The sequence below is a fragment of the Temnothorax nylanderi genome, unplaced genomic scaffold (assembly GCF_030848795.1).
Source record: "Temnothorax nylanderi isolate EJ_2023f unplaced genomic scaffold, tnyl_v1.0 TNYL_tig0042_pilon, whole genome shotgun sequence".
Taxonomy (NCBI): domain Eukaryota; kingdom Metazoa; phylum Arthropoda; class Insecta; order Hymenoptera; family Formicidae; genus Temnothorax; species Temnothorax nylanderi.
In genome coordinates this window covers 742,547-765,632 of record NW_027249104.1, presented here as the reverse complement: position 1 = coordinate 765,632, position 23,086 = coordinate 742,547, and the positions used below count along the sequence as shown (strand labels likewise).

The 23,086-nt window shown below is 35.5% G+C and overlaps 2 long non-coding RNA genes across 2 annotated transcripts in view; one reads left to right on the top strand and one right to left on the bottom strand.

Annotated features, from left to right (window-relative positions):
- LOC139771660 (uncharacterized) overlaps positions 1-23,086 on the top strand; it is a 67,464-nt gene that overhangs the window by 32,081 nt on the left and 12,297 nt on the right. The gene's annotated exons all lie outside the window — the stretch shown is intronic.
- LOC139771645 (uncharacterized) lies at positions 18,764-21,436 on the bottom strand. Its single transcript, XR_011717945.1, has 2 exons — positions 21,017-21,436; positions 18,764-19,364 (listed from the first exon to the last, which is right to left on the bottom strand). It is a non-coding gene; the product is annotated as an uncharacterized lncRNA (long non-coding RNA).

Below are 23,086 nucleotides of genomic sequence, written 5' to 3'. Positions count from 1 at the left end.
CTGTGATACATTTTTTCTTCTGTTATTTATTTATAAATAACTTCTGTTTGATTTCATCTTCATGCAGTTTTATATCGATTTTGTACAATAAATTCTTTATAAGAATATATTCATTGACACAAAATTTAGCACATGACATAATATTATTTAAATATATAAAAAATGTTCTTGAAGCGTTTGTTCTTCCGCTGCGCATAATGCAAACATCGCAACGCTGAATGTAATAAGTAGGTACTATATCATCTAATGTAAATTTACAAATACCTCGAGGAATTGTAAACACCGTCGTCAATAGAATAAAAAGTCAGTATGCCTCATATAAGACGCAAAAAAGTCAGTATCTCAGCAGTTAAGTTATTCACTATTTTAATGATATCATGATTCACATTTTATTTCCATAATCCTTTATAAAATGACTGCACAATACATACATTTCTCGTTCTATATAAATATGTATGCCAATCGAAGAAAGAAAGAAATTTACTATTAATTGTTTAACATGAAAAATAAATAATCGTCATTGCAGTTCATTTAAACGACGCCAATAAAAATGCTAGCAAAATGCATAAGAGGAACAAAAAAGAGATCAAGAGGATTGACCACTTTGTTCTTCTTACATAACATGTAAAGTACATGAAAATGAGATGTTAATATTGACCTTAGATGCTCTAAGTTTTTGCTGCAAGTCGATCTTTAGCTAACAACGAAAGAAATTGATGTACATAATAACGAGAAGTCTTTTCAGCGCTTTCTAGATTTTTATTTTTAGATCTTTGTTCGATTGTTTTTTGACATAATAATTATTAATTATTTTCATTGATAATTGCATATCTAAGAATAAAGCAAGTAAGAGAAGATATTGAAATTATAATAATTTAAATGATATATTTGTTTATTTTGCGTATGCAGAGACACGGAAGCAAAGTTTTAAATGAAGTTTATCAGTTTATCCACAGGAGAGATACATATCCCGCCCACTCTATTAAGCTTCCATTATCACAATAATAAATGTATAGGTTTAATAGTTGCTGAAAATTGTGAGTGTAGATATTTAGAGTGTATTTAAATTTGATTTTTAAATAATCTGGTTTTTAAATTTCGTAGAATAAAAAATGCATAATGCGCCATACGTAAAATCGTATGAAAGACTGCCTTTGTCAGAGCTGAAAGAAAATGTCGCAGCGAAAACTGGGGAGGGGGGAGGGACTGTCTGGTCACCTAAGAATATGATATTATTGAGAATAATAAATCCTTGAGGATGAGCCGGAATTAATTGCAGGACCGATTGCAAGCAATTTACGACACTGATTGCAGCTGAGATGAGAGAACCATCTTGGGAAAATCTTTCGGACGACGGAAGAGAAGGAAAACGGTACCGCTATCTTTTTCTCTCGTACCTCGTCTCTTCTCTTCTTTGAAGCGCGGATTTGAATCTACGTTTTACGGCGCAATTAATTCCCCAAGGAGAGTTGCATTTCTTGCTCCGTCGAGGCAAGGAAAGGGATTTGCGAACGGCAAGGTTTCCGGAATCCCATAGGAACTTGGCAACCGAACAGAGACGGGGCGAGGAAGAGAAAGAAATCAGGAGAGAGGGATAGAGTCACGGGATTGCAAAGAGAAAAGACCAACGAGGAGATGGCAAACCGTTTCTATAAGGGCTAAGGGATACACGATGTCTCCACGACGGTATTATCGACGACCGCTAAACGCCACGCTTTATCCCTGTAGAGTCCTGCAAAGTTAATGATTTAAAACCGTCTCCCGTGTCGACAGGATTCATTTTTCTGGGATTGGAGAGAAGTGATAAATGCATAAACGATGAGTTTCTTAGCGGCTGAAAAATATCTATGACGAGAAGCGCGTTTTATCATTTATGTGAAGACAAATAATATGTGAACTTTCGTCGTGTGCATAGAATTGTTAGAAATAGTTGAAAATAAATGCTTGTATATGTATTATTACATTATTGAATATAATTTATATTAGTAAAAAATAATTTGTAAAGTTGCCAAATTACACATAAGTTGCTAATATAATTAGCAACTAGTAGGGGAAAGATTACATTTTCTTTGCTGAGATGCAGAGTAAAAACATACTCAGGAATATTATTTCAGAAATAATATATTATACAAGAGCTTTAAGAGCTGACCACTTAGTAGATTATTTTGTACTCCACGCAATACCTACACAGCAATCAAATAAACTACCTCAAATCTTACTTAATTTTGTTTAGTATTGCTCGATATAATATTAATTTGATGATAATTATATATAAAATGAATTTGCATTATAAAGTTAGAATCCGTGTCATAAAACTTTTCGTAAAACTAAATTTTTTAAGTAAAATATCAGTATAGCAACATATGTTTCTTACTATATTGTGTTACTTAATTTTTTCTTTTTTGTTTAAAATATATTGATAATTTTCTTCGTAATTCTGACGACCGATAGTAAATGAAGTTACGGAATTTCACGAGAAACTAAATGCAAAGAATTCTTTTAAGATACGATTTATTTGTCGGATTTCTCTACCGGGAAACGGAAAACATACAACTATAGCGAGAGTACGGTCTCATAATTTAAACTACTTTCCGTATGCGGAATTGAGCGTGTCGAAGGGATTGAATCATTCAATCGCGACACTCGCCACTCTTATGTGAAAGTATCTCGTATGAGAGTTCCGCTTTTCTCGCGGCGATTCATATGTAATTTGCAATTCAGGAGATTTCTATATTCGCGCGCGGATTCGCCGGAGACCTGTGCTAGGTAGCGAAGCCTTGGTGTCTGTCTTTTGCCAAGCTCACGTCGCAACTTCGGGGACAAACGGGATCTGTACGGGACGCGTCGCCAAAGGAACTTCTTATTCGCGCGAGGAGAAGTGCCGTCGACGGAGCCGATTTTCTTGCCCGCTAGGGAAATCCGATACGAAGTCTATCCATGTATATTTGAGGACCTGCGGCGTTACTCGGCGCTCGGCAGTGCATGTTGCTCGCAAAGCGGACAGAACTCTCCCGACCTATTTACAGCTATTCGGCTTGCCGTCAATCTGCCCAAGATTTTGATCGGTCTACATTATGATGAGTATAAATTTTGTGGAACAAGATGCACAGTTTGTACGTTAGTTTATGTACTTTGAGTACGTTGATCTGGATGAAGTTTAAATTTACATATGTTTTAAAGGACACAATTATATAATAATATGACTTATTTAAATCGGATCAATATTTTGGGAACTTTATATTTTTTTGCTAGAAGTGAAAATATTTAGAATTCTAATATGGTATTACATTTTCATGTAATGTGTATTATATATTAGTATGAATAACGCGTTTCTTCTGTTACCTGATTTAAGACTTTCACAAACTGATCAGTTTGAAGATTTATTGCGAATCGTCAAATATAAATATGAAGCATATCAAATTTTTATAAATGATTATTATTTACACGAATATATTTTGCTTTAACATTTCCAAAGATATATCAATTTAATTATATAAAAATATTTTTCTTTATTGGTTCTCACAAGATCACTCTTGTCATGCCTAAAGAATTAATTTGTCTGCTGCACTCGACAAAGGACATTTTTCGGTAAAATCTTATTGTTAAATATTCTTCTACTAGCATATCCGCCGAGAAACGTTGCTTAATTAAAAATGTTATCTATTATGATTAGGTAGATAAGATGTAAGATCCCTCCAGTAAGAACCCCTTATGTCATTTGTCAAACGTTGTAGGAGTTCGCGGAGATTACCAAATGAAACTAATTAAGAAGATAACGGGAAGATTGTATCTCGCGCTCCCCATTACACATCGTGCTGATGAATTACGTCTTTCTTCGAAACGGCTGTGTGCATTCGTTACACCCTGCCATTTTTTTAGAAGGCTGCACGGAGTAATATTTAATCCTGTCTTATCTACCTATTCCAAATCTATTTTTTAGTCTACTGTTATCTCATCTCCATATTTTTACGTAGTTATATATAGTTGAGCATAAATTACTCGATTTTTTCTTTCTTTTTTTTTTTTGAGAAATTGAGGTATTAATTTCCGTCTTAATGTAACGTCTTGATTTAATAATTCTCTCTCAAGACAAGCTTTATTTATTATTAAATTTAATTAAATTATTAAGACTATTTTAAATAATCTGCAAAGTAGATATTAATAATTTAATTTACTTCCATTCTGCATTATTGCAGAAGAGATTTAGTTCAGTGCTTTTTTGATAGAATGATAATTTTACACTATAATAAAGATAGTGTCAAAATTTTAATAATATTAATTTTAGCATTTTTTTTATTAGTTTTAAGTTAACTGTGTTAACTTTATTTTAAATTAATGTACAGAAAATGCTAAATAAATATTATTATTGGAATGTGATATACTATATACTATGGTGCAAGTAAAATAAAAATATGATTTTTTGTTTCTTCAATGCACTTTGCTTTACAGCGAACTTTAATTAGACTAATTATCTATTACAAATGGTACACAAAGATTGTTAATTACCAGTCACATTTGGACAATATTTATTTACCCGTCAAAACCTTAATTAAGCTCACGTTAAGGCGAGGTCTAACCGGAAACGTCGTTGAAGTCACATGCACCCTCGAAGTTCCTCGTGAGAAACCACCCCCGATAGTTCTACGCGCGTCGCGTGCAGCTACAGCAAACCCGCGCCAAACTTTCCACCGTGCGGTGTGGCTGTTTACACGAATCCGATTTAATCGAATTCGCCTAATTCGGCGTCGCGTCCTCGAAATTCCAAGTCGATCCTGACGAAGCCGGCTGCAACGAAGACAGTAGTCTCTCCGACTCTCCGTGTCGCTCGGCCCATTGCCGCAGTTTGCCGAACAACGAAGATTGGCTGGTTCGAGCAAATTTGGCAGGGGTCAAATTTGCATGTTGTGGACTTAGGTCCGAGAGATGCATAGAGAGATAGACAGCAGGAGAAAGAGAGAAAGATAAAGAAAGAGAGAGAGGGAGAATGAGATGGAAGATTATGTGACAAGGGTCGGAGAGGGGAGCAAGAAGCGAGCCGGGGGACCAGGGCGAAAGGGCACGTTTAACTAAACTATAGCGGTAACGATGGAATAGTTCGAGCCCATAGCTTACCACCGAAGGTGTACGGTACTTTAGGCAAGAGGTTGGAGAGATGAGGACGAGGCGCCAGGCGTGGAGCTGTAGAGAGGAGACCGAGGAGAGGTGGGATATCGGTGGGGAGAGGAGAGCTAGTACCAGTTAAGGGAGACTATAATGGGAAACTTCCCCGAGACCTCTGCTACAGCAGCAGCAGCAGCAGCCAAGTCTCGTCGTTTCGCACGCGGTAGGTGCGCTTTCCACCTTGCACCAGACTCCTCGCGCAAGCACGGAGTTGCATGTCATACTGCGGTCGTGTTTCCGGAGGTATATATGCTAGGTACACCAAGCCGTCGTTCGGAGCGTACGTGTGCGCTCGCACAGTAGGTACTGGGAAAGAGACTTGACTCCGCTTCCGGTAAACTTGAGACTTTATTAATTCATTAGTTTCTCGCTTCTTATTAATACTAAGTCAAGGAGGCGAGTGATACTATGTTCTCTAAATACTCGCGTGCTCGCTCGATTGTAAATCGCGATCTGAAAATATAATTGATGCTACATATAAAGCTTTGTCAACAAAATTTAATTGGCGACACTTTTCCAATTAGATAACTCGAATAAAATTAGAAGGAAATATTACTGTAGACGTACGCTGAAAACAGTTGCAAATGCTGATGTTGATTCCATAATATATACACATACATAATATATTATAAATAAATATCTTAATAATGATCTTTAATCTGAGAAATGTCAAAAACCGACATTAATCTCTCTCTATTTCTTTTTCTTTAAAGAGAATTGTATTTTATGGCTTACAAATTAATTGGTTTATTTTATAAATTAAACTCTAATGTAATAATTAAAATGATTAGTTACAATTATCTTTAATCTTTTAGATTAAAGAGTAGAACAAGAGTAATACAAACGTAGATTGATAATTATTAAAAATTATTAACTGATTCAAAAGATAATGCATTATTATATTTACATCATTACGTATATGTTGCAAAAAAATAGAAAAATTTATCTTCACATACAATTTCTACAGGCATTTAAAAATAGCTGTTTGTTAATTAATCGATCGATTCTTTTTGTACATGATGTAATTGAGAACAATACATTAATAATGTCTTACATGAAACGGAAATTAATGAAATTTCTCAGAGTATTTTTTATAATGAATACAATATAATTCTTATGTTACGAGCAAAGTGTTCCTTTGATATGCAAAATATCGGCGAGTCCTCTTCTCAATTCAATAATGTCGCATTTCAAACTTCCATTAAGCACTTAAAAATAATTTCTTTATCGGTTTGCTTGATATGCAAATTAGATTCTATTTCGAGAAGGTTCTCTGAGTTTCATCCCAAGTCTATTTTACGCATTAATTTCGGAGAAAAGTACGACTTTAATATTTACCACTCCTCTGAAAAATCTTTTAATTGTTTTGACTAACTGCTAGTTGAATGTGAACAACTACATTTGTTTAATTGTTATTAACTGGTTTTATTTATGATTTGAGAAGCGAATTAAAAACGATGATGAGAATAACATAGAAGCTTTCGGTACACGATATAAACTTTTCTCACCAGTACGAAATAACACATACTAGTAATGAAGAAAAAACTACTTTGCTGTGTAAATAAATTAGCAACTACGAAGAAAAGTTGTGTAATATCTCGCTCAATTTAATTTATATGAAACGTAATCAGGAACGTAAAGTCAAAATATAAAAGTTGTTTCTGAACCGATGACCAAGCAATCATTCTGGATCTGAGAGCAGAGAGGATGACGTTGTTAATAATAGTCCAAAATCACAAACGAAGCACAAGACCATGTAAGTTAATCACTGTACGCATACATGGCAAGCAATGCATCTCTGCCAAAATACAAACACAGTACCATAGTTAGCCATGATTTGCTCGATGTCGATACTGCGACCGTAAACAAACGACAATTTCCATTAGTACCAAATGACGAACACCTCCGTCGTGATCGTAAATAAGCGTCGAAATCGCGATTGTCTTAACTCGTTCATGTCTGAGGACGTGTTGTAGCTGACGTGCGACAAACATCGTGTAATCGGAGCTAAAGAGAGAACGAGGAATTATAGAGGTACGATGATAAAAAAATGATAAAAAATGGAATAACAAATATAGAAAACATAATAATTTTGTTGTCAAAGGAAGCTCAATGCTTAACATTTTATTCTCTAAATTCTCTTACAATTGTGTGTACAAATTAATTTATATAAAGTTTCTACATATATTTCTTATATATCAAATAATCGTGTGGTTCAAAATATGTTTTTTTTTTCGTATTGAACGGAAACGTAACGATCCTTATTCTTGAGAAAAGAATAAAGGTTCTTATTGTTAGAGAAGAAAACAGGAGCGCGTCGCGCGATTGAAGCTTCAGGAAAGCAATGATCAATTATCTACTGTTTCGCAGTATATCTCGGCAATCACTGGGAAGACATATCGCATTATACGATGGCTGTTAAATTGGGGGATATCCGCAGTACCCGTAATTTCCGCCTTTAGGAGGTCGATGCGCCGTACAGTGCAGAGAGCTCCGTCCAATCCGTCCCGATACCGCCCATAACCATATCCCCCCGACTGGGATACCGCGATACTTCCTAGACGACCTAGACAGATCAATTTGTACGTCTCCTAGATCCCGGATCATAGATGAGCGTGTAATTGGGTGGCCCAGATCCGCGGTATACAACCGCGTACAGGAGGGGGAAGGGAGCAAGCGCAAGGGATATAGGAAGTACGGATAGGGCACGCTTCATCGATATCAATGACGTTAACTGAGCCATGCTTCCCTCCTGATAGGCCGCCGCATAATTACCCAAACCCTACGTTTAGCTTAATAGTCGCATCATCGTTCGATAAACATGTTATTATTGGAAGAACGGATATGTGGCGTGAGCGGAGAAGCGCGAGAGACTACGCGTTCGCATATTTGCGCAAATTGACGGCGTCAACCTCTCTGTGGATGACGTTTTGATCCCGGCACCGTAAAGCTGCTATGCTAATGTGACTGCCGTGTCAATCTGAAATCATCAACGAATCGATCGTAGACGATACCTTTTATTAATCTGCGCCGGCGATAACCGTCTTTTTTATTCTACTGCGATTCAATTTTCAGCGTGCATTATACTTTGCACCCTTTGCACAGAACATTTTCAATCGGAGTACAGTTATCCATTATTTGTCCCCGTCTTGGAGATAATCCTGAAATCATTACAATATGCATACACCGTACTTTTTTATATTTAATATCTTTGAATATTCTAACGTTGTTTTAACTCAAGTTTGTTTAAACAAAAAGAAATAGCGTTACATTCGTATTTGGGAAGAATCCTCTTTCTTATAAAAATATGTATCCATTTTTACATAAGAACAATTCTCTACTATTTAATACTTTAAGTAACAATAACATTTAATTAATACAAAGTTGTGATTTCTATTAAATATCCAATACGGGATATTTTTATTTAAAATAATATATTTTGTTGATCGTATTCTTTTTCTTTTGTTATCATGCCTTTGATTATTTAAGATACTGAAAGGGTTACACGCTCAACTGAACATTAATGGATAAGTTAAAAAAGAATTATGAAGAATGTAACAGCCTATAAGCTGTTATATCGATATAACGAAAACATTTTCGGTATGGATGGGGTGATAAATGGTGACAAGAGTGGCTTTTTTCTTGTCCGCTGTAGCATAAAACAAGCACAATGTTATCTCCTGGAAAGGTTCGTCGCGGTAAACGCCGGTTTTCCTTTCGACTGATCTCGTTCGTGGAAATCGCTATAGAAACGAAACGTGACGATATGACGGCGTTGCGGATAACGCGATAACGAGCGGATAATCTTCCACGGTGAGCTGACTAAACAGCGATTACACCCTTAACTTCTCGCCTTTCTCGTACTCAAGAATTCGCGCCGCGAAGTTTAATGGCGATAAGCGGCGGTGCTTAGGCGCCTGACGATCCACTTTCCGGGCCGACCATCCGTATTACCGATATTATTCGTCGAATAGGATTTCCGCGGTGAGCCTTAGTCATTCATACGAATAATTCATCAAATTGGAATCAAGCATCTACGCGAAAGCGCAGGATTATACTCCGAGATTTCCATAGGGAGATAATAGAATATTCATTGCTTTCCTAAGAAAATGCGGTTCTTATGAAAATTTATACAACTTATTCTTTCTCTCTGCAAGCAGCTTATGTATATATAAAACATAATAACTGAATTTTTATATTAATATTATATATTTAATTAACATCGGTTAGATATATAAATGATAACTGTATTAAGAAAAATGACACAAAGTTTGGATATTTCAATGTCTTGAATTTTAGAAAGAGACAGAATTGTTCTGGGACTTAAAAAATATTTTAAGAAAATCAATTTTTCTATGATATTAAAAATGCTGTGTCAAAACGAAGAAATATTAATGATTTATAAAAATTTTCTGAAAAAAATCTAAGCAATGGATAGGGCTTGTTCTTCAGTATTTATTTAATAGCGTGCGTTTTTAACAAATACAAATTTTCTATTCCTTGGATAAAATAGAATAATTATGCTTATTTTCTTCTTTCCATCTATTCACGTTTTTCGTTTTACACAGTTCTGCGTGTTTACAAAGGCATAAGAACATTTATAATAGATCATGAACAATTTGATTATAATGTTATAATTAATTTAAATAGGTAAATGTTTCATTATTCAATATCGATTTGTGTGGAAATAATATATACCTAATGATTACATTTGTATAAATGCTATAATAAGTTCCGGTAAATTAGTCATTACGCTATTTACTTTGTGTACTCAACTAATGTACTGATAAACTTGTAATAGCTTGTGCGGTTAAAATTTCTATTTCAAAAGATATTTATTTTAAATACAGTTTAAGTCCAAATGTGCCGATGTGCTAAAATATAGGCAATCTTTTCTCTCCTATATCAGAGTATCGCATGCAATATTCTCAAATGCTTATTTAATGACGGACAGGACTCCATTACCTGCGTTTATGCTCCATATTGCAAATTTATGGCATAATTAAGGCCAACAAAAATCATTAAGGTTACTTCTTAAGATCCAACTTGAATCACTAAAATATTGAACGTTCTTTATAAATAACGAAAATGCATAACTGCAATGCTCTCTCTTTTACAAACTAATTACCATTTAGCATCGATTTCCGATATCTCAGAAAGAGAAATTTTACAAATATTTTTAAAACACATATTTCTTCATTGTAATTACAAAATCGCAAAATCTAAAACATACTCAATTCTTTTTATATTACTTTTCGTTTAACTGTATAAAGCTGGATAGCATCAGAGTGCTTGTATTCTTCTTCTTTATCGTTAACATTGTTGAGCTTTGAATATTTCTTTTTTTTACCGCTCGATAAACTTGTGCCGGGTATTAAGACCAAGGTAGATTCGAATTTTGCATTCTGCATTTATGTCGCAACCGCGATTGCGGTTGCATGTAAAGTCGACGTAGAGAAAAAGAACGTCGGGCTTCGTTACGTTGCGACATTGCCGGGGGGGTAAGACACCGCGCTCTTTTCTCGCATGACCAGTAGGGAAATGTCCCGTTTCATATCATTATGCATATTTATTGCCAGCTTGCGAAACAGCCGCCACCGGGCCCGTGTCGTGGCTCGTGGGCCACGGTAAATAACGGTCTTCGAGCCGCGCCGGCGCGCGTATACGTACATGCGCGACCGTCCCAGTTTTAGCCGCGTTGCGGGAATAACAAATAAATACATCGGCGAAAAGTAGCTGCGGCTAAGTTACGCCGCTCGCCCAGCCATAAATAACGAAAGTTGCCGCGTTTATGGGCGCATACTTGTGCGGAATAACGCGGACCTTCATGCACCAGCGGGTGCACGCGCCGCGCTCGTTCGACCGCGCGGCATCGCAGCGTGGTGCATCGTTTTCATGAATCGCGCGTGATGTCTACTTTTACTCGCCCTTTCGCCATGATTCCGCAATGTTGAAGGCACACCGGTGATTGTTGCTGCCGCTGGACTTTCACGCGTTTCTCGTATAAACGGCGAGATATATTCAGAAGTGGCTCGAAGGGAAACTCGATAACTCGCGCGAAATATAAGTAAGAGGTAAAGAAAGGAAGTATAGAGACGCGCGGTAAAATATCCAATCAATCTATCGGTTCTATTATCTTCTTGAATAAGTAACTTTTATCATGGGCTCTATAGTTCATTTCATATTTCCATAATTTATTTCATTGTTCTATAAGATACTCTCTTAGAACTATTGTATTCATTATCAGAATGTTAAAGATCTGAAAAGAAGAATTGGCTGGCTGCAAAAGCGGGCTTAGTAAATGTTAAATTAAATATTTGCGAAATGTAACATTATTTCCAGCTAGCCGACCGCGGCGCAATTTAACTTGCGGAAAATGAACGAAATGGAAGTTACAGTGGTTTAACATAGAATTATGCAAGCGTAGATATTGCCTTCTTTCGCGCTCCCAAAAGGGTACGTTTGAAGTACGCCTTTGACAAATGCCAAGGTACGCATAATGTAAGAAATATTGCTGTTGTTTTCAACGTAGCAAAAAAGAATTGTTCTATCGCTTCTACACCACTGTTCGTGGTAACATCCGTTATAAGCGTTTCTTGGTTCTATATGTCCGAACATATAGCGGTACAGCAACGTGCGCGCCTGGCATGTGATGTGCATCGGATATCATGGACGGGTAACATAGACTAAAATGCATATTCATATGCAGGTCATATTCATGTAAATGCCAATGCGCCACGCATTACGAGAAGCGTGTATTACACGGCTAAGTCAAAGAGTGCGTGGAAAAATGGGTGGTCTCTCGACAAACGCGCGCAATCTATTTGAAATTTGTGTCAAAGACTTCTCATCGTTTGTGGTATACGCATAATTAACAAAGATTTTCACGTTGCATTTATCATTACTTTCCTTCCTATGAATCTCACGTTGTATGTGTTACCCTTAATGACTACAATGCTACATTAAATTTGTTACAAAGGGGTGGTTCACGAAACATAACTTTCTGATTAATCGTATTTACAAATATCGGCAATTCTCTTTCTTCGATATAGGATAAGATACATTTGATAAATATTTAAGAGATTCAATTAAATTGCCAATCGATTGACCGAAGTAGGACAAGCGGACATGGACGATGCTAAAATGTATTATATTTGTATATTACAAGAGATAGATGTTTCTTACGGATCTAAAATGAGACGTACGTATAATGCAATCATGTAACCGCGTGTTTCAAGTCAAAGCCTTTTGCACAGATAATATAAATTATAACTTATAATTATGAAAGTTTTGCAATTAATTTGAAACGAGCTCGCTCCTAGGATAACTATGATGGCACAAAGAATTGCATAGCTCGAACTGCCGTGGAGTTTCAGGTAGATCCGCGTGCACCGGTAATTTCTTCGATTGCACGCAACGTGGCAAGAAACGCAAGAGACGTAAATTTTCTAAGTGTTCATGCCACCGGGAGGTAAAACATTCTCCGCTCGCGCGTAAGTAAATACAAACTGCTCCGCGCGCGCGGACAGGCGCGGGGGAAGCGGGCGCAGCGAAGCCCCGGAAGTTCGACCTGTACAACTTGCCGAACCAATATACTGCTGCGGCCGACTAAATGAAGGAACTTAAGTGAAAAGTTTGTCCGTAACCTACGAAAATACTGCAGTGCCTACGTATTGAAAACACGAGCGAAATACCTTAAGGAAGTTGCGGACGGGGCAAGGGGATATGGAACGTTACGGACAGACGTCGCTTGTCTTTCTGCCGGTCTTTCGACGCGCGAAGGCGCCGCGCCGCGCCGCGCGGCGCCGCGAGGAAATTTACATCTTCGCCACTCGGAATACGAAACGATCCTTCACGTTGAAGATTTCGGAATTCAGTCGCGTTACACAGTTTCTGTAAAGGGCGGGACCTTTTAGCATTCCGCCAACGAATTTCGTTCGCGCGCGCGCTGATAATCACGGAATGTCTTTTTTACATTTTTCGTAAGATTTCGCACGACCGACCGTACCCAATAGCAGCCTCATGATACTTATTTGCGGAAATCTTGTAAAAAAATGTTAGAAAGATAATATCTTAATACGTAAATTGAGTTTTAATGGATTTTCCAAATATTAGAAGAATTTTAAATCGGTCACATCTGACTCGTTCTCTTTTATTGTTCCTAACAGAAAGTGCAATTTTGTACTCCGAATAGATTCCAGCGTATACGTTGTAAATATGTATTCCAAGTTAATTTTGTGTTGCACGCATATCATACGAGAATATTAATTTTCTTGTCTCTTGGGGAGGACCGAGGCGGCCCTTCCAATTACGTAAATTGCGCGTGCGCTTGGTGCTCATCGAAATTATGTATGATCCATGTGTATAGTATAACTGGCGTGTACGTTTTCACCCATGTCAGATTTCGCTGTTTTCTTCCAGTTTGGCAGACACGCTATTTGGGCATTAAGCGTGTGTAGGTGAACACGTGGCTTGCCGCCAGATGTGCACCTCGTTGCCTCACACCTGGATACAGGCTGTAAAATCCCACATTACAGAGATTTAGTAGTATTAGTGAGACGTATGACTAGTGTAACATTGGTTATCCAATAATGTTGTCACACTCGCGGCTGTTTGAGCCGCTGCATCCGTCGTGTCGATATTTTTAACCGCAGCGAATAAATCATACAGAACAAACTGTAACGCCTATACCTAAAAAACAAAACTTTGAAGCTTTAAATAAAATATTAACTAATATTACAGTAACAATTTATTATATCAATTTGGGTGCAATGCAGCACGAATACATTATTGACTATTATGTTTATTTCTGATTGAAGTTACAATTTTACACAAGAATTTGTTAATTTATTTTATGTCGATAATATTTAATAAACTTTTTTACTTGATTACAAAATTATAATATTGTTTAAAGTCTTAACAATTAACCAGATTTTTAATCGTGTTCTAAATAACAATTGACATATTAGTTGTATTAAGAATGTTATGTTATTTATAATGGTACATGTGTAATATTGTCATTTTTTAAATGTAATTATAAAATCTTGTTTTTTATGGTAGCACATAAGTTTCATGAGCAATTAATTCTTCTTCACGCGTAAAATGAAATCAACCTCGCGCGCAATGAGAAGGAAACAGAAATTAAACGGAGTATCGATAAATCAAGTTCTTCCTCTATCTGTAACCGCAGAGGCAGTAACGAGGGTGCAGTCGCCGCGTAATAGTTTATAGATAGACTAGTCGTTGTATTTCCCTCTTGTTCCGTGAAGTGTATAGCTTACGATAAGACTTCGCAGCCGGGTCTCTGTAACGCGCAGAGCCAGATTCACGGTTTACTTTGGAATTGCAGGCCGAGAGAGACGCACCTAACGCAAGCTAATTTAACTGGCAAGAGCAGTTAGGTATCGGTTGCGATTTATTGTTTGCCATTTAAAAAGAACAAGACATTTTTTCAGAAGCCTCTCTTCTCTACGTGTATATAATTGTTTAAATATTTTTATTTGTAAAGATGATCATGAATTGTAGGTTGTGAACAAAAATAAGTTAATAAGAACGTTCCGAAAATAAAATTAATTGTAATTAAAAATAAAACTTAATTTTACACATTATTTTTGCACACATGACATACACCGATAATGCACTGTTTCTTAGAAAAAGAAAATATGTTGCTATAAGACACTTGTGTAGACGTAATATTTATCTTCTATTGCACATTTCTGAAACGCAGAATAAAATTTAGAAAAATTTTATTTACTCTTCAACCGGCTTCTGTTTATCTCATCACACGTGGCGTAGTATAGAAACCACTAAATGCGGGACAAATGTGAATTGTCGATCGTTTTCCCGACATGCTCGCGATCTAAACGGGATAAACGCGCTGTTCTCCCGAGGAGAGCATTGAGCGTCGTGCTCGCCGGTGGCAATGTGTGACTTTACGGAGAATCACAACCTGGAAACGAGTGTAAACGTCGTGGCGGGCTAATATCGCGTAAAGCGTTGTCCGTAGAACACACGGGCATCGGGGGAGTTAGGCTGCGGGGTGTAGCTGCAATTTAGAGGCGCGGAATGCCGCGACTATTGCGCTCGCGTCCACATATAGCTGCGCGAATGCGCACGGACACAGTTACTTCTCTCCCGCGCGTTTCTCCTTTTTTCTCTCTCTCGATATAAATCAACTCCGGCGCTACCGTAAACTTTATTTGAAAGTACCGAGAGAAGATTTAAAGCCGTAGACAAAAATAATCTCGAGAAAGAGGAAGAAGGAAAGCGAATGGTAAAGTGGCGGCACGGGGGCCAGGGTGAGGCGAACTATGGCAGGAAGACGGACGAAAGAAGGACGGAAGGTGCGGCAGAGGGAAAGAATGAGAGTTTTCCCACGTAGATAGGATACGAAGTAAAGTCGATAAGATGTATTGGACCGTGAACAACATTGGTTGCGGGGCTAACACTTCTTTACGTTCGCACGGGGCGAGGTGGAGAGGACAGGGGTGAAAATTGCCATACCTACTGTTGCCATTGTCCGCCTTATCCACTAAGGTATTTCTTCGTAAATGAAATCGAAAAATTACAATTGCGCACTTAAACGCAAACGATAGCTGCATTTCGCTTATATGTAATATTCGTTCAGCTGGAAGAAAATTTGAGAAAATACGCAGGCAAACTCATAAAACGACGACAATATTTCATGTTTTATTGAAATTCTCTACGATGAGAAGATATTTCAAGTAAATAAATATTAAAACGTGATATAATTACATAATAACGTAATATTAAATAATATCTGTTATACAATTCAAACATACATGTTTTTAGAGATTATATAAATTTTCTAATATAATAGTAATTATTTTTTATTTTTTACAAATACAAATTGTTGCAGAAAAAATAATAAAAATACAAAAAGCTTAAGTTAGCTACCGTATCAGTCCGTATTATATGTTGAAATATTTATTAAATTTATTTTTCTTTTTTCTCTTTCTTTTATTTTATAATTGAAACAAAATCTGTGTTTTATCTCATTTAAATATTATTTCGCGCTTATTTATTTTAACAAATAGAAAACTTAGTTTTAATAAATCGATAAATTAAAAATTCTGTACAATAAAAATGAGTATTATGCTTTTGTCTGAAAATTGCTAAGAAAAATAAATTGCGAATAAACTAAATTTATTATCCACTAGATGTGTATAAGAAAATCACATAAAATGATCGATACTATTTAATATTATGGTATTTCTTTATAAAGAAATGTATCATTATGTTGTATTTCGAGTTTGTCGTATTGATTAGTACATGATGCGTTGCGTACTTAAGCATACTTTGCAATCTTTAGGATAAATAACTCGAATAGCTTAAGTTCCACGTGGCGGTGAAATGCCTGCCTTCGTGATATCGTGTGCCTTTGTCCCTTCAACAAGAACAGCGGGAAGTTTCGCTGAAGCGGTATAAGTTGTCGTCAATCTTGAGGCGACCTGCGATATTTGCATAAAGAAACTTTTATACGGGGAGAAAGGGACGCGGAAGAGACTACGACCAATTTTCCGCAGCGTGTCACGTAACAGCACCCTTCGCTTTAGTATCCTTCGATTCCGACGCGTGTTTTCAAAGTGTCTAACAAATGCGCGCATAAATTTTGTGTATATTGGAAACTTGAAACCTGTCAATGTTGTGTGCAATGAATTATGCACTTACGAAGCTTTAATACTCACAGCATGCCAAATGCATCGAAGGACAATGTTTTTTTATTTTTTGGAACGTCAGCTTTAATGCAATTTCGTAGTTCAGTATTTCGTTTTATTAAAAAGTATCAAACATATGATGGGACGCTTCAGCAAATTAACAATCAGATTTTTTTTCAAAAATATTTAATGTTATAATGTAATATAAGTTAAGAATTAACAATATGATATTCTAATAATTATATACTCCTCAAAAATTAAAAATTGTTTTGTATTGAATTATTTACAAAAACTAGTTTTGTAAACTTAAGTTAACCATTATTATTTTTAATTTTGCTTTTAGCATCTAACAGTTGGCTAAAAGATTTAGAATAATGTTCTTTCAAAATTGGAGATTTTATCTTACTTTCTTGTTTAAATAATTATACGCGGATATATATTCCATCGATATATTGTACAATTTAGGTTATCATATTTAGATTGCTTTCAATAATATATATGTAAATAGGGTAAAATATGTTAAAATTCCACGCGAGTTTATGTAGTTCAGTAGAAATTGCTGCTACGCATCGTTGCATGCTTATAGAATTTTAGGACCTTACACCCCTGTGATATGACGCATACTGTACATGCACAAGAGAGTGGTTTTATTGCGCATATGGGATGGTTTAACTAAATTACTTTCTGCGTAACCGCTGAAGCGGTATGACATAGCCGCATAGTTCACGGATCAAAGGTTACTGCCGAACATCCCAGCCTTTCATGTGCCGCGCGGTAACTTTTCGTTAGACAAGCCAATTTTCCAGCTATCAGGATAATCGTTAATTTTGGTTTTCGTCGCAGTTTATACTGTTAACATTCGATCGATTGTAATCTTCATATAGATGTTTGAAGTCACTTTACGTGGTAAAGGATTTTATTACGCGACGCGGTTAAATTTAATGAATGTTCTAATATCTATTTCCTAATTCTTCTTTTAGAATTTCCACGTTACGAGTTATTTACAATTTCGAATTAACTATTTAAAAAATAATTGCAGTTTATATTATTATTTTTATTAAATGTTACTATTATATGCCGTGTATATGAATATAGAACGCATTATTACACAATTACTACAAAATAATGAAAAAACTAATTATTATCTTATTATCTGTTATCCGTGAACATTATTTCACATAAAGAGTAAAATAATTAATTGTGTTTTAAATAATAAATATATATATATACAGGGTGTCCCATTTTAACTTGGACAGCAAAATATCTCAAAAACTAAGCTCCACATACAAAAATGTTTCAGACAAAAGTTGTATGGTTTCAAGGGGGACATAAGATGGTACCATTGGTTTGACCTTGGATGGTCGTTTAAAGCTCACGTAAACGACACCTTTAATTTCTTAAATGGAAACCCCTATTTTTCAATGCATATTCTTGTAGCTAATCTCGAGAGCTTTTCAAAACACTATAATAAAGTATTTTTTCATTAAGAACTTTTGGAATTATGAGGCTTGAAAGTTCTAGTATTTTGACATAAAATACAAAATATCTTGTAAAACATTAAGTTTTCGGTAATGTTACCTTAATACTTTTATGCACAGAATAATGAGACGAATCAATTGGTCTGAAAAAAGGCACAGTTCCTTTAAGAAAAAATATGTAATTTGCAACACGCATCTGCATACTTTTTCTTAAAAGCAACTATGTCTTTTTTTCATACCAATTGATTCGTCTCATTATTCTGTGCATAAAAGTATTAAGGTAACATTACCGAAAACTTAATGTTTTACAAGATATTTTGTAATTTATGTCAAAATACTAGAACTTTCAAGCCTCATGATTCCAAAAGTTCTTAACGAAAAAATACTTTATTATAGTGTTTTGAAAAGCTCTCGAGATTAGCTACAAGAATATGCATTGAAAAATAGGGGTTTCCATTTAAGAAATTAAAGGTGTCGTTTATGTGAGCTTTAAACGACCATCCAAGGTCAAACCAATGGTACCATCTTATGTCCCCCTTGAAACCATACAACTTTTGTCTGAAACATTTTTGTATGTGGAGCTTAGTTTTTGAGATATTTTGCTGTCCAAGTTAAAATGGGACACCCTGTATATATATATAAATTGCTTTCGGTAAAATTTTTCTTATCAATAACAGTTTAGATAGTAATATTACTCGTACATGCACACGAGTATGCATGTGCATGTACGCTAATAGTGCATCTATTTCATGTTGCCGAAATTCTGGGCAATCTTACACTATAGATAGCTGCAATTTAGAAGTTCCAACGCGATGGATCTATAATCGGTTTTGCTTTGAAACTATAAGGGTCGGGCGTTATATTAAATTAACGATGACTGCACCAAGGGGTGCGGTTGTAATCCGTTGCATCAAAAAGTCACAAGACCATTGGCGGACCGATAGAAAAACCCAATATGCATACTAATAACGTCGAACTACGATGTTCCTGTAATGGTAGTCCAACTCCGCAGAGAGATATAGCCACAACTCCCTGCTCCATCTGTGAACTGAACCACGATCTCTGGGAAATCTATCACAAGGTACTAGGTACGTGAAAATTTCACGTAGATTCAAAATATGATTTATGCCGACTGAGAAATATATTGCAAAGAAAAATGTATGTCAATGTTGGAATATTTTGCTCACAAACTACCTATCAGCAGAACACGTTACGCGTGTACATTCACGATACAAATGAGAGATATAGATATCAATTGAACGTAAATTGTGCCACATGTATAATTAGTATTATAAATGTTTCGATCATCAGAATTCCAAAGTTTATTCCCGACATATTTCCAGTGATAAAATAAAATTAATGGTTGATAAAATAATATATGATAAATTAGTCAAAAGCTGATGTAATGTTAACAATACCAATTATTTTATTCATTGTCTTATAACGGAAAATTTATAATTATTATTTATGTGATTTCATTTATACCATTTTATATATGTCTTTAAATATGTAGATATTAATTTTGCAATTGATATTTAATAGACATTTATATAAGTATCTATATTTATATTGCGTGTACACGTTGTACATTTGTGTGTGGATCAAAAATGTGTGGTTGCGTCTGAAGAAAGCGAATGAAGGTGGAACGCTCATAATGGGCAAGGGTGAGACGAGTGGCGGCATAGAAGAAGCACGTACGTTCCAAGATAGGTTGGATGGGGTGGACGGGGTGAAAAGCCACTTCGATGATGTATCGCGTCGGAAAGCAAAGAAATCGGGGTAATAGGACTACCGAAGTACGTGAGTAAACTCGTATGTAGGTAAGGAGGCGTAGTGCCGCGCGTAAGGGACGAAGGATACGAAGCGGTATATAGAAGAGAGCTCGACGGTTGTGTATGCAAGGTCACGGCGACAGGAAAAAGTCCTTGCACTTTCGCAAAGTCCAGATTCCTCGATCGAGCAACGAAGTTTGCAATGGAAACATGCTTTTCTCATGCACCTTTTGTTATGACATAGAAATAGCACAATGATACAATGTGACATGTTCACTTATCTGATTTTGGTGTTATCAAAGAGTAATTTTTTCTAGGACCTAGGCCAGTTCTTTAATTGATTATAATAGTAGCATTAGAAAACAAATATTGAAAGTTTGATACATATTCACTTTGTTACTTTTATGGATAATGTGTAAAAACTCTTGTCCTCTTCTGATTTTCAACTTAATTATATTCTTGTAAAAATTAATAACGTATTGCTATAAAGAAACAAAATTTGTGTCGTTTATTAAATTGATATATTTGTGTATTATTTCTTGTTCGATGAATAATTCAATATATGAATATTTAATTTTGTTACATGCTATTAATTTGCAAGAAGATTATTCTTACTTTGCGTTTCTCGTTGCATTGTAATAACAACATGTTAGCTGTATATATATAATGGCTGTTACATTTTGTATGTATGTCATGCGTATAATGACATTCTACATATTACACAATATGACACACGTCTAATAGAAACAGAAACAGAACATGGTATTATAAATAATATATGCGCAATGTTCTCGTGTATGTGAATATTTTACGGTTATCTCCATGGAGTTCGTGCAAGTGGTATGTTATTCGATAACAGTCGCAACATATGTGGCATAATTTGGAACAATATTTGCTTAAATTAAAATTGCTTAGCTCATTAACATACCTCATCGTCAAATCGACAGTGCTCTATTACTTCTCAAAGGTTGACGGTTCGTTGAAATTCAGTTGGGAGAATGAGTAACGTGGATGTGAATGTGAAAAGGGAAGAAAAGCACGGGAACATTCTTATTTTGCAGCGGATCAACGCGCGATGACAAACACTACAGGATTTCATGTATATTTATGAAAGACGCGAATATATCGCGAAGTTGTAAAATTTCCTTTGACGCTTCACAGACCGGTTACATTGCTCGACTAAAAGAGCACCCTTTGCGCGGACGCCATTAAGGGAGGCTGAATGTCTTCCCGTAGACGACGCGGATTCCTTTCATTTCGACTATTCTCTATAACAGCAGTAGAACGGCCTGAGCGTCTACAGAAACTGATGAGCTCGTTGCATTAGTGACATTAGTCGGTCGCACAGTATTATACTTGCTGAAACGAAGGAAGTGCTAAGAAAGGTTTAAACGTTGCGATTTGAAAAATAAGGAAACACACGAAGCGTAACTGGTCATATGGTTTCTATAATTTATTTTTGCACAACAAAAGAAAATTTTAAGAGGAACATAGCTAAGATATGTAAAATTGAGAAATATTTTATAATTATGTAACAACATTGATGATAATTGATAATACTTTAACTAGAAATTTTTATTTATTTTATATTATGTCATCTCGATTTTTCATCAGATTACAATATTATTACAATACTTTAATTTGGACATAACGATTCTAAAAACCAATTTTCTGTTTGATATTTAAAATATATAATGTTGTGTAAATTTTCTCAAGACTGAGAGTACGATATTAATAAATAATTGAATTCTTATTCGTGTATTAAATTTGCGCTCTTTAATTTTTAGTATTTATTTACATTTAATTTATTTACTTTTTGTGTAGCTAAATCAAGAGAGCAATAAAAATAATGGCATTTAATATAAATTTTCATGTCAAATTGTTCTAAGTCATTGTCTAATTGTAAGTCAAGTTTCACCATTTTATCACATGCTTGCACAATATACTTCCTGAGGCAAACTTAAATTTGCATTCACGTCGTATAAACATGATTGCACGACTTTTTACGACTCGCTTTTACGTCGTCTTCGTGAAACTCTAAGTAAAAAGTTCGCGAACTAGCAAAGCATGAGTGACTCAACGTATTAGAAGTTCTTTCGCGAATTGTTCTTTTCACGCGGTATATTATTTCGTAGACACATCAGATTATCGATAACAGTATGAATGTCAAGATTGCAAATGTGTTATAATATTTTATTAGTTACTGGTATAATTGGTGTTAAATATAAATCTATATAAAGACACATGAGAGAGATATGTAACTTCATGCATATGTATGTAAAATCGATCTATTTAATATTAATTCCTTGTTATACATTTTGTAATTACAAGCTTAGAAATTAGTGTACCTATGATGTCTCGTTAGATATGCTTTTTATTTTTCTTTGAATTTGTGTTCTGTAATTGTCTTGCATCCTGCTTCATTTTATCTTGTCTTACTCTGCCGCAAAGATGATTCTAACTTGTACCTCTCGTGTCGAGGTTGTGTAACTTTGGACAGGATTACCTACGCACAACAGTCGCAGTTGTCATATAAGTTTATCTGAACTTTGATTAAGCTACATAGTTAGTTTCGATTAGTATCAAGATCCCTGATAGGCAAGATTTACATTACAACTTGTCCACATTTACTTATACGTGATTTTGGACCGTTAATTGTTGAACCGCCGTTAAAAATGTCGCAAGATCACTAAACTATACTTCAATAACGTGCGACTACGCAATGAAGCGATCGTTAATTCAATCCGCAATATTGTCTCATTTTAAACCATATTAGGTATATCATGCATGGTAACATTAATAGATTAATGTCACACATATTAATACAATAATATAATAATAACATTTCTACGAACAATACGTCAATCGTCGTGTGCGTGCATGGCGAATCAATTAATTGTAAAGTCGGTTTTCGGTCTCGTGTATTACATAAAATTTCGCTAATAATCCTGGCGATTGATCGCGGCCGTGTGCTGGTATCAAGTGTTTGTGATAATGA